The sequence below is a fragment of the Trichosurus vulpecula genome, chromosome X (assembly GCF_011100635.1).
Source record: "Trichosurus vulpecula isolate mTriVul1 chromosome X, mTriVul1.pri, whole genome shotgun sequence".
NCBI classification, from domain to species: Eukaryota; Metazoa; Chordata; class Mammalia; order Diprotodontia; family Phalangeridae; genus Trichosurus; species Trichosurus vulpecula.
The window spans coordinates 59,991,556-60,011,100 of NC_050582.1; the positions used below are offsets into that span (position 1 = coordinate 59,991,556).

General features: G+C 36.5%; 1 protein-coding gene across 17 annotated transcripts in view; it reads right to left on the reverse strand.

Moving 5' to 3' along the window:
* LOC118832959 (E3 ubiquitin-protein ligase DTX3L-like) overlaps window positions 1-17,423 on the reverse strand; it is a 45,041-nt gene extending 27,618 nt beyond the window's left edge. For 16 of the 17 annotated variants that reach the window (XR_005009238.1, XR_005009239.1, XR_005009250.1 and 13 more), the window contains exon 1: window positions 17,276-17,390. The gene's annotated coding sequence lies outside the window, so the exon portion shown is untranslated. Of the gene's footprint in view, window positions 1-17,275 lie in introns of all 17 variants that reach the window. The other variant, XM_036740359.1, reaches the window with a different exon arrangement.
* Window positions 17,424-19,545: the final 2,122 nt, after the last annotated feature.

Consider the following 19,545-nt stretch of genomic DNA (forward strand, 5'->3'; position numbering starts at 1 on the left):
CATATTATGGGGTTCACTATTTCCAGCCAATCCACTGCCAAAGATTGTAAAAGTGGCACCATGATATTAGGTTTTAACCTATCCCAATTATCACACTTAGGAGCACATTTTAATTTAGTTCAAATCTGGGTTCTACAGTCTCAGAAAGAACCCATTGCTTATCAATTTACTCCTAGCCCTCTAGAACTGTTTTTTCTATATACTTCCAAATCAAACAGCAACTTTTTTATTACTATAGTTCCCAATAAGATAAACACATGAAGTTTCACACCTTTCCACTTAAATAAAGCCAAAACTTTTTCATCCCTTTTCCGTCAACATACTTGAACCTTGTCAATATGCTTTGACATTTTGAAGCTGGTACAAGGGCACCCAGAGCAAATGTCCAAGGACAGGATGTGTCCCCTCACTTTTTTATCTACCTTCTTTATTTTCCCCCATGCTTTTTTCTCTTTCCAAATCTTCTAAAACAATTACTCAGACTACACAACTTTCCTTTACTCAAATCCTACATTTCAACCATATTCCAAATTATATTCACTCCACTGAAAATTTCCTTTTGTAATTTTAGCACATATTGTTGTTAAACAAACCAAATGACTTATTAAGACTTTACTTTCCCAGCGGTATTGGCCACAATTCAGAAATGCAAAGGAAGAGAACAGAATCTAAAAAAACCTAGATTAGCTAACCAGACACAGAGAGATAGCTTTGCTGCCAAAGTTTTTCCTTCTGAGCTCTGTGAGCACAATTACAGATTCTGAGAGACACACAAAGACAGAGGAAATACAAACAGGTTAAAAAATGTTACTTCTTTCCTGCCTTGGTATCTATCTCCAGAGGGGCCATGTTGTCTATTACACAAAAGAAGAAAACATGGGCCATCTACAGACCAATGTCGTTAATGAATATTACTTCAAAAATTTTAAATAAAAACCTGTCAAACTATAGGAATGTATCCAAGAAATTATTCTTTGTGATCAAGTTGGATTCGTATCAGCATAGCAAGGATGGTTCAACATTAGAAAAAATTAGCACAATCATATTACAAACAAAAATATCCAAAAACCACACGATTATCTGAAGAGTTTTGGGAAAAGTCTGTGACAAATTGCAATGCCCACTGATATTAAAAATCATATAAAGTATAGGGCTAGAGGATTTTTTTAATGTCCTAAAAAGCATCTATCTAAAACTAAAATCAAATATCATACATGACGGGGTTATACTAGAAGCTTTTCCTGTAATGACAGGAGGAAAGCAAGGACACTCACTTTCCCCACTATTATTTGATATAGAGTTCTGGAAATGCTAGAAAATACAATAAGATGAGGGAAAAAAACAGAAGAGAGAAGAGATCAAACTATCCTTTGGCTCATGTTATGATGGTATTAATGGAAGATCCTAGGAATCAGCAAAGATACTATCACAGACAACAAGTTTAGGAAAGCTGCAAATATAAACATCAAAAAGAGGTTAAAAAATACCATTGTACAGAGGTTAAATTGTAACATAGAACAATTTTAGGAAGTAGTCTTCCATTATTGCCTACCTCCTGCCAAGAATAGGTCCACATACTGGAAACAAACCACAATAGATTGTCCTGCCAATTTTATGTCTATGTTATTGATGCCCCCAGGTCACAATAAATTTACCAATGAAGAAAGAAAGGGATAAGTTTTGAAAAATATTTTGTATTGAAATAACTCCTCAGAAACAAGTGTACTATACCTGAGGTATTTTTAAATAACCACAGAAGTTACTACTCTGTCATCTGTATAAAAATAGAGTGTTATATATTTTTCTTGTAGCCTCCCAGTCTCTCTGCCTAGATGCATTTACTCTGGATGTTCCTATTTTCCACTTTTGAATCAAGTCTTTATTGTGTCAAGGATTGTTTCCACATGGGTTCATTTCAATGTAATGATTTGGTGTAGTTGACAGGCTCCTAGGACACTGGAGGAGCAATGAGTAAACTCCCAGTGGGAAAATGTAGCCACTTTCTAGCTGGTAAGAGACTGTAACTTTCTAAAAAGTCTCCCGCTGGGACTCTGCACCCTGACCAGTGGTTCAGCGAGCAAAAAGCTGTGAAAAAACTAGAGATTAGGTATTGTGTATCTGAAAACAGGCAGCATGAGCTAAAGGGATCACACCTGGGTCTTCACCGGCTAAAATGGTGGAGAAAGATGCGAAGCCAGGTATTGTGTTGCTGGCAGCGCTCTCTCTCTCTCTCTCTCTCTCTCTCTCTCTCTCTCTTTCTCTCTCTCTCTCTCTCTCTCTCTCTCTCTGCATGCACATGTCCATGGCTAAAATCTCCCTCTGATGTTTGGAATGTTTATACCTAAGAAAGGGCTAGATTTGCAGTAGCCAAAGAAGGTTCATTTGAAGAATACAAGCTGGTTTGTCTAAGAGGACTTTTAGAAATCCTGCATCCAAAGCACATGGATTACTAGTATTTTGGGGATGAGTATTCTGGCTCCAAAAAAGACCTATAAAAAATAAGAGGTGAAACAATGAAACACTCTCTCACTTTCCCCAAACCTTCCATTCAATCAAAAATCATGGGTTTTTTGGGTTAATCAGTTGGGAAGGGACCTGATATATGAATTGCAGGTTATCACATTCTGGACCCAGAAAGGGAGTTGTTAGAACTTCCAAAGAAAATTCACCTGATTTAGTTATTATGTGCCTTCTGGTTCAGGAGGGGGATGTAGGAAAGTGGAAGTTTCACCCCACACTGGAAAAGCACCAGGATGAAAGGAAAATGATTGATTCTGTATTGGGAGTCCACTCTAGTAATGATGCTATCTCAATAAGAGGAATTGAACCAGTTATAATTAATAATTAGAAGGATAAGTCATACCCATGAATTAAGCAAATTCCTTTGTTTAAAACTCAGATTAAAGGAATATTGCCAGTAATAGGAGATTTAGAGAAACAATTATCAAAAAGGGGTAGCTCCCATGTAATACCTTTATCTTACGTGTAAGAAAAGGAAATTTGATGAAGAAGGTCAACATGTTTATCACTTTGTTGAAGATTTAAGAACTATAAGACTCCTTTTGTTGCTAATAATGCTACTATTAGGACTTCTGTACCTGTGAATAGTTCTTTTCAGCAACTGACCTATACTTGGCTTTCTTTTCTATTGGCTGAAGGATTAATCTAAAGTCTTCTCTGACTTTACTTATGGGACATCTCAGTATGTATGGCAAAGAATTTCCAAAGGGTTTTATGATTTACCTACTATCTTTTCCAGACACTGTAATAGTAATTAAGGTGGGAATTTTTGCTGTTGACCTTTAATGATTCTGGCCTTTGTTTGAATGGGGCAGATAAAGTGGGATGTTTTTGTATTTCTCAGCACTGAGACAATTGGGAGTCATTGATTTATTTGTATCTGAAGTGATATTGGGGGTGGGGAACTTTCCCATACTCAGCCTTAGTCAGGTTGGGGCCCTCGGGGCCCTGAACAGGATATACAAGCACAGAGGTTAGCATTCTCTCTTGGAGCTCTGCACCACAGCAGGAGTGGCATGTGACTCTGGGCCAGCCGTTGTAACGAGCTCCCTGGCTGAACACTCAGATGTTGATAACTACGAATTATATTTGGTCTGTAATTCAGGGTGCTGGTTTTTTCCCCTGAACTAAGTAAATGATATTTGTATGCTGGATTAAAGTAAGATTGTTAACCCCTTACCGTTGCTTTCCTCAGTACAGCAGATCAAAAGGACCTGGGCTTGCAGTGTTCTGTGAGCTGGTTGTTGTTGGTTTTATACCCTCACAACAGCTGCTAGCTGGATTGTTGATACAGACACTTACAGGAAAATTTAAAATACTAATGTGTTAGGGACAGGTAGAAAAAGAAGATGAACTTTTTATGCTGATAGTTTAAAAGCTTTCAAAAGATAAAATTGTACCTTTGTATTACTACTTCTGTCCAGGTTAGGAAGGCAAAGAGACAAAGATATAAGAGGAATGAGAGTCTTTCCCTTTTTGCAGAAATTTATAGCATTATAAATTATTGTGTGCTAAATTTGAGAATGGAAAGGAAATTTCTTTACCAAATTGTAGTGAAAGTCTGGAAGATCTTAATGGGTTTTGGCCATTGTAGTCCCCCAAGGACTAAGGTGCATATAAACAGCAGAACCCTCTATCACTCTCTCTTCCTTAGAGAGTAACAGATGTATTATTTTAGGGTAAGAAAGGAAGTGATTTCACTGACTAGAGAATAAACAAAACTGAAGTCAGTTTAAAGTTTTATTGCCAGTGAAGTCTAAAAGTAGAAAAAGAAAAAAAAAAAACAATGAGTTTTGCATTTTTCAAGCTTTCCCTATTATTGGCTCAGACACATCCTACCTATGTGACTCTGGGCAAGTCAATTAACCCTATTTGCCTCTGTCTCCTCGTTTGTAAAATGAGCTGGAGAAGGAAATGGAAAACCACTCCAGTATCTTTGCCAAAAAAAACCAAAATTGGGTAAAAAAGAGTTGGGAATGACTGAAATGACTGAGCAACAACTTAACTAATAAATTGATTGTGCTTGGGGGAGGGGGTAGTTCTGAGATGTCAGTGAAAAAAAAAGATGGAAAAGGCGAAGTAAAGATAATGGTAATAAATGATCCACCTTAAATTTTATCCTGGGGGTAATAGGGAACTACTGAATTTCTGTCAGATCTATTTGAATATCCAAAGATGTCCATCCATACAAATACCAAAATATACAGGCTTTGGATAGGTTTTTTTTTTTAAATTTTTTTTTTTTTTTTTTAGGCAGGGCAATTGGGGTTAAGTGACTTTGGATATGTTTTAATGATTATCTTTAGCAATCGTCTATAAGATCTCAACTTGGAATAAGGATTGCACATATTCAATCATTTTAGTTAGTTGTCAGTAAACTTTTACATCATTATGTGTTTTCAAATGCAAAGATAAAAGAGGCAATAAATGTTATCCATCTCCTTCACAAAACTACTTAAAGTAGTGTACCTAGAGGTGCATAGATTGCACATACGTACAATGGGAAAAGAAAAGGGAAATCCTTGTGGTCCTCAGGATGACCAGAAATAGACATCCTTGTCAGACTACCTAATAGGTCAGGAAGGATTCAATGAGATTTTTATAGCATTAACTTGACACTCTGGAAAACAAAGGATGGAGGGAGTGAAATGCTGTCACTCTCTACAAGCAATATGGTTTTTTTATGGTTTTACAAATGAAAACTTAAAATCCAGTAGCTTATCTGTCCAAGGAGACATATGGACAGTAAATACAGAATTTGGTATTCTCTGTGATGTGCTGAGTAGAAATTTCTGCTTTCCCTAAGTCAGTGCTTAAAGATCACTTCCTCTCTTTCCCTTAGTACATGTGGCTAGATGCCATACAAAATAGTTACGTAGGAGTTCATTAAATACATCAGGTCTTTACAGTCATACTACGCTAAAGCACTTAGTTTTCAGAAAAGGTCTGTCTCAATTTGTTGAAGCTCATTTATTACATAAACTGGTTGTCCTAAAGCATTTCAGGATGTGCAAGAAGGTTAAAATAGATGTGACATTTTCAAAAGGCTACCATGTGGTCTAACTGCTTTCTTAAAAAGCCAGTTTTCGAATTAGGACAAACTGAAGGGCTATTAGTAATAAAGAATGTTTGTTAATAATTGTATAGTTAATTTTTCCTAAAAATTAAACCATTTTAAAAGAATTGTATCTTCTTTTGTGAGCTTTTCATAATTGGGAGATTGATTTTTTCTTTCTATCTCCATATCTCTGTTCTCTCTCCTCTTCCTAGCTCTTTCCCTGCATCTTTTTTTCTGTCACTCTCTCCCTCTCCCTGTTTTATTATACCCTCCCTACCTTCCTCTCTCCATCTTCACTCTCTCTCCCCTCTCTATCCTTCTCTCTCTCTCCATCACTTTCTCTTCTGCTTTGCCCCAATCTGTCTCTCCATCTCCCTTTCTCTCCATCCTTCTCTTTCTGTTTCTCTCTGCTCCCTTCATCCCCTTCTCTCTTTCTTTCCTCATTCTCTCTCCCTCCATACCTATCCTCTCTTGTTGTCTCCTTCTGTTTCTGTATCTCTCTGTCTTGCCATCTAATATTTTCTCTTTCTCTTTTCTCCCCCTTTTTGCCCTATCTCCCTCTCTTCTTCCCTTTCTCTCTGTACCTATTTCCCTGTCTCTCATTCTTCCACATCTTTCTCTTTCCCTCTTTCCCTCCACTCTTCTCAATTATCTCTCTTCTTCTCCCTCCCTCCAACTCCCTCTCCTTTTGTGTCTGTCTCTCCATATCTGTCTCCCCCCTTTCCTCTCTTTCCCTCTCCACCCCTCTCTTTTCCTTTTTCTCCCTCTCTTTCAACCCCCAGTCTCTCTTTGTGTATCTGTTTCTTTTTACCATTCTCTCTGTTTCTCTCCCTTTCCTTCTCTTCCCCTCTCTGTTTTTCTTTCTTCTTTTTTCTCCCATTTGCCTCCCTCCCTCCCTCTATCCATTTTCATCCTCTCTCTCTCCTTCCCTTTCCATACTTATCTTTCTCTTCTGTCTCTATCTCTCTCCCTTCATATCCATATCTCTCACTCCCTCCTTCCCTTTCCCTCTCTCTACTCCCACCCTCGCTTGCACCCCCCCACATTCTTTCTTTGTCTCTCTCTCCCTTTTCTCATCTTTACTCCATCCTTATTTTGTAATTCTCTCCTCTCTGTTTCCCTCTCTCCCTTTCTGTTTTTCCTCAATTTCTCAGTTATGCTTCCTCCTTGTCATTCTCTCTCTCCCTTTCTGCCCTCCCCTCTCTTTTGGTTGCTTTCTCTTTCCATATTTCACCCCCTCCCTCTCCATCTTCTCTGTCACTCCTTCCCTTTCTAGCCATCTCTCTCTTAATCTCTTTTTCATTTCTTCATCTCCACCCATCTTTCTCTGTTCTACCTCTGTCTCTTTCTCTCTCCCCATCCTTCTCTCTTCTACCTGCCTCATTCTCCCCCATCTTGCTTTCTTTGTGTCTGTCTCTCCTTCACCCTTTTTCTCTCCTGTCTCTTTCCAGTTCCCTTTCTCAACCTCTTAATCCTTTTTTCTTTGTCTCTCCCTTCTCCACATTCTTTCTTTCTCTCCTTCCCTATCTCACATTCCTTTATATATCTGTCTCTCTCTTCAGCCTTCTCTCTATATGATGCTCTCTTTCCTTTGCTCTTCCTCCCTTTTTCCTTCTCTCTCTACCTCCCTCTTTCTTATTCTCTCTGGACTACTTTTCTGTCTCTGTCACTCTCTCCCCCTCCATGCTTCTTGATGTCTCTCTCTTCCTCTGCATGTTTTTCTCTTCTTTCTTTCTCCCTTTCCCTACATCTCCCTTTCTCTTTCTCCCTCTCTGATCCTCCATCTCCTTCTCTCTGCCTCTGTTCCCCTGTTGTCTCTCCCCTTTCAATCTCTCCCTTTCTCCCTCCCTCCATGCTTTATTCCCTTTCCATATTTCTCTGTCTCTCCATTCTTTCTCTGTCTCTTCCCCTCCATCTTCATCCTTCTCTCTGTGTCTCTCTCTCCCCCAAAATAATTTTATAAATTTTTCTCCCCAATCTTTCTCTTTCCCTTTTCTTCTTCCTCAATCCTTCTCTCTCCTTCTTCTCCCTCCCTCTTCTTTCTACCTTACTCTCCCATCCCTCCCAACCTCTCCATATTTTCTGCCTCTGTCTCTCTTTCATTTTCTGTCTCTCTCTCCATTTCCCTCTCCATTATGTCTCTATCTTTCTCTTTCCACCTCCTCCTCTCTTCCTTCTCATTTCCCTTTCTGTCCACACGCCCTTCCTCTCCATCTTTCTGTATTTCCCTCTTACTTCCTTTTTCTCACAATGTATTTCTCCATCTGTCTCTCTTTCTTTCTCTTCTTTTCCTTCTCCCTTCTACTCCATGTCTCTCCATTTCCCACTTCTTCATTCTTTCCCTCCCTCCTAGTACTTGGCATATAGTGCTACATAAATGTTAGTGATTATTATAACGTTAGCTATTATGAAGGAAAAAGCTAAACCCAACATGACAGAATTAGAAACCTGTGCTTTAAATGGACAGTAACTGAATGTTGCCCACAAATGTTTACCTAAATTCTTAATATTATCCGGGATCAAAAATACACTGGGGAGTTAGTGAAAGGTTTATTTTAAGAGATATTTCCTGTAAGCAAATATTATTCTAAAGATTCTGGTTCATCCTATCACAACATTTTATTAGCTTTGTTAGTTATAGTGCAGTTCTATACATATTAGTTATATAAAGACCTGAGAACTGTACAATCGTCAGTATGGTTCTCGATAAGATATGGATTCTCTAAGTGGGTGATACTATAAAATAGTATAAAAGGAGACTGTAAGGGTAAGTGAAGGTTAAATTCTAACATAGTACTATCCTAGGGAGGTTAAATTGTAGCATAGCCCAGTTTTAGGAAGTAGTTTTGTATAATTCCTTCCCTCCTGCCAAGATCAGGTGCATATAATGGAACCAGCCAATGTTACTCCAACTATCAAGGTGCATAGGTCATGATAAACATACCAATGAAAAAAATAGATGGATGAAAATTCTGAAAATTAGTTGTATTGGAATAAATTTTATTGAAATGAGATCTGACAAAATCCTATAGATATAAGCTTTGAGAAAGAACTGTACTGCACATGAGTTATTTTTAGATACCTAGAGAAGTTCCTACTCTGTTGTCCATATAAAAAAGACTGCTCTTGTGGATTTCTCTTGTAGTCTCTCTCAGACCACCTACATGCATATACTCTGGGTGCTCCTATTTTACTTCTGTCAATAAACTATTATTCCAAGGATTGGCTCCACAGGTTAATTTCAGCCTAAGACAAACCAAAATATAAACCGTTAAAAATCAACTGCATTTCTATGTAATAATAAAAAAATACCATAGGCAATAATAAAAAGGAAAATCCAATTTCAAACAACTAGGAAAGACTTAAAATATCTTTGGATCAATCTACAAATACACACAAAACACTTAGAGTCATTTACGAAGTGTCCCTTCAAAAGATGAAGGACAATATAAATACCAGTGCTTGTAGCTGGGCTGTGCCAATAGAATAAAAATGACAAGACTACCAATAATTTAGCCTTTTAATGCCATGCCAGTCAAATTATCTGGGGGATACTTAATAGAATTTTATAAAATAATAACAAAATTCATTTGGAAAAACCAAGATCTAAAATATCAAGTGAAATTATCAAATGAGGTAGGACTGAAGAATGAACACCTCAAGAATTCAAACTATATTATAAAACAGCAGTCACAAGAACCATCTCGGATTGGTTATAGGCAGACAGGTAGGGTGATGGAAAAGACTAGACAAGGGAGAATCAACAACAACTTAGTAACCCAGTGTTCAATATGGTGGAAAACATATGTTACTCTTAGGAAAGAACTCTAAATTTGATAAAAACAGCTGGGAAACTAGAAAGCAGTCTCGCAGAAATTAGGCTAAGTTTGTACCATATTCCAGAATTCATTTTAAATGGATATGTGACCTTACTATTAAGAACATACAATACAAATATTAGAAGAGAAACAGACCATATATCTCTCACAGTTATGGGTAGGATATATATTCTTAACCAAAGAAGGGATAGAGGCAATTACAAAAGATAAAATAAATACCTTAGATTACATAAAACAGAAAAGCTTCTGCACAAAGTGAATGCACCTTGGATAAGCAAGGAAGTGGTAGAATAGGAAAAAAAATTTTTCTATCAAATTGCTCTTAAAAGATGTTGGTATCCAAGATATATAGACAATTAATAGATACATTAGAGAACAAAAGTGATTCGCCATTAGAAAAGTAGTAAAAGAGTATGAACAAACAATTCTCAAAGGAGTCACTTACAGCCACATGCAAACAAAATGCTCAAAATCACTACTAAGAGGAATGCAAATCAAACAGCCCTGAGGTTCCCCTCACACCTTGAAAACTGGCAAAATGACAAAAGATGAGAATAATTAGTATTGGAGGGGTTGTGGGAAATTAAGCACACTGACAAATTGCTGGTGGAGCTGTGAATTGGTACGACCATTTTGTAAAGAAATTTGGAATAATGCAAAGAAAGTGAATAAAATGTCCATAACTTTTGGCCCCAAACCTCCACTACTGGGTTTATTCTTCAAGGAGGCCACTGACAAAAAGAAATGCCCATATGGAAAAAAATTTTATAGAAGAAACACTTGTAGAGTTGGCAAAAAAAATCAGAAACAATTAGATTAGTTAGAAAAAATTAGATTCCCACCAATTGGGGAATTGCTAAAAAAAATTGTGGTGCACAAATGTAATGGACTATTACTATGCCATAAGAAATGATGAATTTGAATACAGAGAACTATGGAATGATCTATATGAACCGATGAAAGTTAAGTAAAGTGAGTCAAGAAAGCAATATACATAAAGATTGCAACAATGTAAATGGAAAGAGCAACCAAAATGCAAATATATATGTGTTTATACACACACATGTATATATATATATGTGTATATATATATACACACACACATACATATTTATATAGCACAAAATTATATGGAAATGTGTTGAAAGAACTGGTATTAGAATATGCTCATAATGCAACCTTTAGCAATGGTGGGAGGTCCACAGGGATTACATACTGCACATATTTTCCAACTTTTTCAATATATCAATCAGTTGTGCTCATTATTTTCTTCTTTTTTTCTTTATTTTGCATCAATCTCACATTTGTTGAAGAAAGAGATAAGAGGTTGGCAGCCAAACAGTGTAAAGGCTAAAGGTTTGCAAATTATAAAATGTTTTCTCTGGCCCAATAAATACCTTGCAAAGTGGGGGAAGGTGAAGGGGAAAATAATAACAATAATCAGACAATACCAAAATTTGTGAGATGCAGCCAAAGCACTAGGTAGTGGAAATTTTACATCGACAAACAGGAAAAAGAATGCATCAATGAACAAGGAATGTAACTAAAAACAAGCAAAAAAAAATGAACAATTTCTAACTAAACACCAAAATAAATATCCTAAAAATCACAGGAGAGATTAATAAAATTGAAAAAATTAATAAAATTTAAAAAAAAAACCACTGAAGTAATAAAACTAGAAGCTGGTTTTATGAAAAAAAAATCTATAAATTAAATAAATCCATTTGTTAATTTGATTAAAAATAAAAGAAAATAAAATTATCAATATCAAAAATGAAAAAAGATGAATGTACTACCAATGAAGATGAAATTAAAGCAATTATTAGGAGGTATTTCCCCCAATTATGCACCACTAAAACTGACAATCTCAGTGACATGGATAAAAACTCACAAAAATATAAATTGCCCAGATAAACAGAAAAGGAAACAGAATCCTTGAATAACCATATCTTAGAAAAAGAAATTGAACTAGCAACAAATTAGCTTCCTAAAAAAAATCTCCAGGACCAGATGGATTTACAAGTGAATTTTACCAAACATTTATCTATTTCACAAAATAGACAAAGAAAGAATTCTACCAAATTCCTTCTATGACACAAATACAGTTTTGATACCAAAACCAGGGAGAGCAAAAGCAAAGAAATAAAACTACAGACTCATTTCCATAATGAATATTGGTATAAAGAATTTTAAACAAAATATTAGCAAGGATATTACAGTAGTACATCACAAAGATCATACACTAAGACCTAGTGTTATTTATGCCAGGAATATAGTGATGATTCAATATTGGGAAATAAGCATAATTGACCATATTACTAACGAAAACAACAAAAATCACAGAATTACCTCAAAAGGTATAGAAAAAGCTTTTGACAAAATACAATACCCATTCTTACAAAAAACACTAGAAAGTACAGAAATAAGTACAGGGTTTATTACAATAAATTATTTATCTAAAACTCAAAACAAGCATTATCTCTAATGGAGAAAAAGTAGAACCCTTCCCAATAAGATCAGGGATGAAGCAAGGATATCTCTTATCACCACTATCATTCAATATTGTACTGGAAATGCTAGCTATAGCAATAACACAAGAAAAAGGAACTGAATAGAAGTAGGTAATGAGAAAACAAAATTGTCATTTTCTATAGAAAATATGATGGTATACTTAGAGAACCCTAGAGAATTAACTCAAAAACTAGCTGAAACAATGATCAATTTCAGCAAGGTTTTAGAATATAAAATAAACCCATATAAATCAACTTCATTTCTATATTTTACCTCCCCCCCCCCAAATTAGAAGGAAGAGCTAGAAAGAAAATTTCCTTTTAAAGTAACAATTCAATGTAAACTACGTAGGAGTCAATGGGCAAGACAAATCTAGGAACTATATAAACACAATTACAAAACACTTTTCACATAAATACAGATCTAAACAAATGGATAAATATTAATTGTTCATGGATAGGCTGAGCCAATGTAATAAAACTGACAATTCTACCTAAGTCAATTTAGTTATTCAATGCCATACCAATCAAAATACCAAAGAATTATCTTATAAAGGTAAAAAATAATAACAATATTCATCTGGAAGAACAAGAAGTCAAGAATATCAAGGAAAACAATAACTAAATGTGAATGAAGCCTGCCAAGCAGTACCTGTTCTCAAACTGTGTTACAAAGTAGTAACCATCAAAACAATCTGGGACTGGCTAAGAAGTAGAGTGGTAAATCAGCAATATAGATTAGGTATACAGTACACATTATAGTACACATACAGTACATATTAGTACAACACACAGTAGTAAATGACCATAGTAATCAGTGTTTGAGCAATCCAAAGATCTAAGCTTTTGGGACAAAAAGTCAGTATCTGACAAAAATTTCTGGGAAAACTGGAAAGCAATTTGGCAGACACTAGGCTAAGACCAACATCTCACACCATATACCAAGATAAGATCAAAATGGGTAAAAGATTTAGACAGATTAGGGGAACATGGAAAATATACCTGTCAGATAAGGAAATGAAGCCAAATTGATAAAAATAAAAGCCATTTCCCAACTGATATGAACATATAGTACTCAGAAGAAATAGGGCTATAAATAGGCATATGGAAAAAAATACTCTAAATCACTCTTGATCACTTCCACAGAGAGAACTGATCAACTCTGCGTGCAGATAGAAGCAGAGTTTTTTCGTTTTCTTTATTTTTCTTGCTTTTTTTATTTTGCAACATGGCTAACATGGAAACATCTTTGTATCATGTATATTATATTGCTTGCCTTCTCAATGAGTAGGCAAAGGAATGGATGGAGGGAGAATATTTGGAACTCAAAATTTTGAAAAAAAGAATGTTAATTTTTTTTAATTTAGCAAAAAAAACCCCAACGAAAAACAAAAAACCCTGAACTCTCCCAAAAATTTAAACAATTCAAATACTACATAAACTGGTAAAAAGTGGTAAAGATGGGAGCCTAAAAAATCCCTTCTCTGACAAAAACTTGGTAACTAAATATAGGGAGTCAAAAGGAGATAGAAAAGTATAGACCACTTTTGATAATGATTATTGATAAGAAAACTTTAAATAAAATATTAGCAAGGAGGCTACATTAATATATACAAGACAGGGGTGGGGAAGTTGTGGTCTCAAGGCCACATTGGCTCTCTAGGTCCTCAAGTGCAGCCCTTTGACTGAATCCAAACTTCACAGAACAAATCCCCTTAATAAAAGGATATGTTCTGTAAAACTTGGACTCAGTCAAAAGACCACACCCAAGGACCTAGAAAGCCACATGTGGCCTCAAGGCCACAGGTTCCTGACCCCTGTACTAGGATCAGGCTCCATTTATGCCAGGAATGTAGGTCTAGCTCTATATTAGGAACACTATAAAAATAATTTACCATATTACCAACAAAATTCACAAAATCATCTGATTATTTTGATAGAAGCAGAAAAAATTTTTATAAAATAGTGATTCCTGCTGAAAAAAAAAAACAAAAAGCATAGGAATAATTGGAAAGTTCTTTAAAATGATAAGAAGTTATCTAAAACTAAGAGCAAGTAGTATCTTTAACGGGGATTAGCTAGAAGTCTTTCCAATAAGATCAGGGGTGATACAAGGATGTCCATTATTACCACTGCTATTCAATATTTTACTCCAAATTCAAGGCATAGAAATAAGACAATAAAAACATTTTGAATAAATAAGTATTGGCAAAGAAAAATACAAACTATTACTTTATGCAGATGATATGATGGTTTACTTTAAAAAGTCAACTAAAAACTAATCCTAATAATGAACAATAATAAACCCAGACAAATATTCAGCATTTCTGAATATTATCAATAATCCATCAGACAGGCTAGCTCTCTGAGGGAGGTACAACTCTCTTTTCCTATTCTTTTCAACTATCCTATCCAAGAGGCTCAGGGTATTTGGGGGCACTATATCTTAAAACAAAAAGAGACACAGGGTACAATAGAGGTATTCACGTCATCTAATTTCTACCAGGGAGCTAGATTCACCCTGTCTACTAGGTACAAATCTGATGATATAATGAGCATAGCATCATGGGATGAATCTATGGTGTGAAACTCCCTAGGGATTCTGATGTCAGTGTAAGTGTCCTTCTCTGTCATGACAGAAATCTCAAGATTTTTAATCCTGGAACTGAATGGCCAGTACCTTCTTTTTTTGGCTATCAATAATTATATGCATCTTGTCCCATTAAAATACAGCCCTGTCCATGAGGCATCATCATTCACATTGTGTAACATTTTAAAAAGAAAGCCTGAGGCGTCAACCACTATGGCCAAGAGCACACATTACAGGCTATGGAGAAACTAGAAAAGCAAGAGAAAAAATTACCTTTCACATCTACAGATAAGGGAAGAGGTCATGAAAAAACAAGCTATGAAGATGATCACAGAAAACAAAATGGACTATTTCAATTGTATAAAATTGAAAAAGCTTTTGCACAAAAATTCTAATGCTATTAAAATTAGAAGAAAAAAAGGTTAATGTAGGAAAATTTGCAGCAAATTTCTCTATTAAAGGCTTTATTATACATGTGTGTTTATACATATATACATACACACACATTATATATATATATATATATACATATAAATAATCGATTCAAATTTCTCAGACTAAGAGCCATGCACCAATAGATAAATGGTCAAAAGCTATGAAGAGGTAGGCTTCAAAGGAAGAAAACTCAGCACTCTACAATGACATGATAAAACACTCTAAATTACTAATAATTAGAGAAATGCAAATTAAGGCAGCTTTGTGGTGCCACCTCCCACCCATCAGACTTGCTATCAAAAATCAAAAATGAAATCTCCCTCACACACACACACATACACACACACCGGCTTTTGTGTGTGTGTTATCTTCCTCCATTAAACTGTAAATTTCTTGACACCAGCACTGTCTTTCTTTTTGGTATTTGTATGCCCAGCACTTAACACAGTGGATGGCACATAGTAGGTGCTTAATAAATGTTTATTGACTATTAATGAACAAAATGACATATGTTGCAGAGGCTGCAGGAAAATAGGCACACAGAAATCATTGCTAGTAAAGACACAAATTGGCCCAGACGTACTGGGAAGCAAGTGATAATTGTGCCCCCAAAGTTACTAAACTGTGGCCTAACTGTACCTCCACTGGGGGGCTAGGGAACAAAGGAAAAGGGCCATATATACAAAAATATTTATAGATGCACTTTTTGAAGTAGCCCCAAACTGGAAACTATGGGGGTATCCACCTATAGTGAAACAACTAAATAAATTATGGTCTATGACTATAATGGCAGCAAAATATTTTATTGTACCATAAGAAATGAACAGTACCAGGGGAAACTGGGAAGAACTCTTAAGATCTGATACAGACTGAAGTGAGCAGGACTAGAACAATTTGCACAATGACAACATTATATAGAGAAAAAAACTTTAAAAGCTTTTAGAACCCTAAGTAATGCAGTCCAGAGGACAGTAGGTGAATCATGCTACCCACCTCCTGCCAGAGAGGTAATGGACTGAAAATCCAGAATGACATCTGCTTATTTGGACATGGTCAAGATGGGAATTGCTTTTGCTAGAATATTCATATTGATTGTGAGGGTGTTGTGGCTGTTGTTGTGGGGAAGGGGGCGCCACTGGGAAGCAGTAAAAATAAAGGCTTGTAAAAATAAATTTAAAAAAACCTTTAAAATAAGAGAATTACTCTTCCCAGTCCAATAAAATTGGTGAGACGTCCTATATAGAAACAATCCTTTTGTGCATTTTAAGTATTTAAGTTGTCCATACCTGGGGGCCTCATAAAGCTACATTAGCTTTGTATCCAGTTCAGTGAGCCTAAAAGAGGTGAGTTTTGCCTTTGTGAAAGGCTTCAGAACCCTGATCAATGTAAGGACTAATTAAGATCCTAGAAGACTGATGATGAAGCATGGGACCCACATCTTGACAGGTGAGGAAATCTAGATGCAGAATAAGACACATTTTCATACACAGATAAAGTGGAAATTTGTTTTACTTGACCATGTATATTTGTTATAAAGGCTATCTTTTTTCTTTCGTTCTTTCTTTTTTTTAACGAGGGAGAGAAGACAGAGATAGGGGAAAAGGAAAAAAAAAGACGGTCACTAAGGCATCTTAAAACCAAAACCAAAAAAAATTTTTTTTTTTAAAAAGCAAAAAACAAAACAAAACAAAAAAAAAAACCAAAAACCAGAAGCAAACACCCAAACAACTGAAGAGACGAGAACAGAAGGAAGGCCAGAAAGAAGCAGTGACAGCTTGGAAAAATACAGATTGAATTTATTACGTAGTTAAAAAAAAACCCTAAAAACGAAGCAATAGATGACAAAGATCAACAGGTGCGTGGACAACTGTCTTTTTCTTTTGCATGATGTACATGGAAATGTTTATCTGATCAGGCGTTTTTTGAGTCCAGAATAATAAATGAATGAAAATGAAGATAGAAAAATAAGAGGTATTTAGTAGACTGGCTCTGCTTTCCCCACCGCCACCCACCAGTCCCACCTTCTGGGCGGCGCTCCACAGAGGGGCTGGGTGGGGGGTGGGGGGCGCAGTGGAGCGGCAGTGGGGAGGGGGGCAGCTGAAGTTGGGGTGATGAGGTGGGAAATCACTGGATGCATTCCCGGGGGACCTCCATCCCTCACGACAGACAGACAGAGGCCTGGGCACATCTAGCTGCAGATCCATCCGTGGGTTAAGTCTAAAAGGCCCAAGACGGAGGTCTGGGGGTGCGGGGGTGGGGGAAGAGAACAGCTACACCCCCTTGGGGTTCTGGGGAGGTAAGGGAGGGAGTAAAGGGGACTTACCTCCCCCACACGGGGGACTCGTACCGCAGATCTGGCAGGCCCGGGGGACGGGAGCGGGAGGCGGATGGAGCTTGTACTGCTGGCAGCCCCTTTTCGCAGAATGCGCAACACCCCAGTCCAGGTGAAAGCCGCAGAAAGGAGGAGATTCGTGACATCACATTTGGAGGCAGGGCTAGATTCAACGAATGGAAGGCAAGTCGTGACACGGGGGTGGGGTGGGTGGGGGTGGGGGTCTTGAGAGAGAGTGCCGCCCCCGCAGAACAAATCAGTCTGGCAGTCAATCCAGATTTGCTCAGCTCCTCCTACATGTCAGGCATCTGGCCAGAGCTGGAAATCAGAAAGGAAAAAAGACAAATCAGAAAAAGAGATCCTCTCATAGAGTGAACTGATAAAATGACACAACGTACCGAAACTTGCAGGATTCAGGCAAAGCAATCCTTATGTACAATTTTTCTTTCCAAATACATTCTTGAATAAGAGAAAACATAAAGATCAAAAGAAAAACCTGTAAAAGAAATAAATAGAAAAAAACCCCAACTGCTCATGAAGAAGAATTCTGAAAATAAAAGAAGAATAAAATTTGGGCAATTACACAAACAGCTAATTGAAATTTTTTTAAAGGACAACCAAATTACCAGGATTTTTTTTAATGGCAAAAAAAGATGGAGATCAGTGAGGCAATTGACATTTAATAAGTGCTTACTATGTGCCAGGTACTGTACTAAGCACTGGATTTTTTAATGGAAAAAAAGATGGAGATCAGTCAGGCAATTGACATTTAATAAGTGCCTACTATGTGCCAGGTACTGTGCTAAGCACTGGATAGAGAAAGAGGCTAAAGACTGTCCCTGATCTCAAAGAGCTCACCATCTAAGGGGGAGAGACAGTAAGCAAACAAATATGTACAAAAAAAGCTACACACAGGATAAATACGAAATAATTAACAGATAATAATAATGGATAAACAATAATAATGGATAAAACAATCCAGTGTCATTGAATTGAAGAGTATATGGAAGGAAGTAAGGTGTAAGAAGACTGGGAAGGTGGGAGGGGGATAGGTTAGGAAGGGCATTGCATGCCAAAGAGAGGATTTTGTGTTTGATCCTGGAGGCAATGGGGAGCCACTGGGGAGAGGCAGAGGGAGAGGGGGACATAGAGAGAGAGAGACAGAGAGAGAGAGAGAGACAGAGAGAGACAGAGACAGAGAGAGACAGAGGGAGAGGGGGATAGAGAGAGAGAGAGAGAGAGAGAGAGAGAGAGAGAGAGAGAGAGAGGGAGAGAGAGAGAGAGAGAGAGAGACAGAGACAGAGAGAGAAGGGGAAGACAGGGGTGGTATAATCACACCTATGCTTTAGGATAATCAGTTTGGTGGCTGAATGATGAGGATTGATTAGAATGGAGAGAGACCTGAGGCAGATGAAAGAAAGGAAAGTATTAGAAACTCTTTTTTTTTCCAATTTTATGCTAACAGAAATGATAAAGGGATGAATATTTACAAAAACATAAAGTACCCAGATTAATATAACAAAAAGAAAATGAACAAACCATAAATGTACTTGCAAAGGTTGGGGAGAAGGGAGAGAAGGAACTCAAGAAGCAAATGGACTTACAAGTGAATGCTACTAAATCTTTAAAGAACAATTAACTTCAGTTTTACATAAATTTGTCTATTAAAATACAAAAACTCCTGTGAAAAAAATATGATTTCAAATACAAATCCAAGGCAAGAAAAGCCAAAGAAAATATATAGACCATTCTCTCTGATGAATATAAATACAAAAGTCCTGAATAAAATATTGGCAAAGAAGCTCCCAGAATATATTACAAAGAGTTTACTGTGGCCAGATTATGTTTATACTAGAAATGCTGGTCTGGTTCAGTATTAAGAAAAATTACAAATGTAATAAATCACATTAATTTTTAAAAAGGAAAATACATAATTATATGAATAGATACTTTATCTTAATTTTAGATACTGTTGACCCTATTAATGAAACAGATTCAGCCTTTATTCCTATATTTTTTAATTTTTTTGACAAAAAGGATGGCATGTTTTCTCAAAAGTTTCATCTATCATAGGGAAGCACAAGAGGCCTTTCCAGTAAGACTAAGGATAAAGCAAGAATATTTATTGGTAACACTATTATTTAATAGAGTACTAGAAATGCTAAGTGTAGCAATGAGACAAGAGGTAAAAAAAAACAACAAACAAAAAAACAAATATGGGGAATGACCATATGTAAACAAGAAACAAAATTGTCACTTTT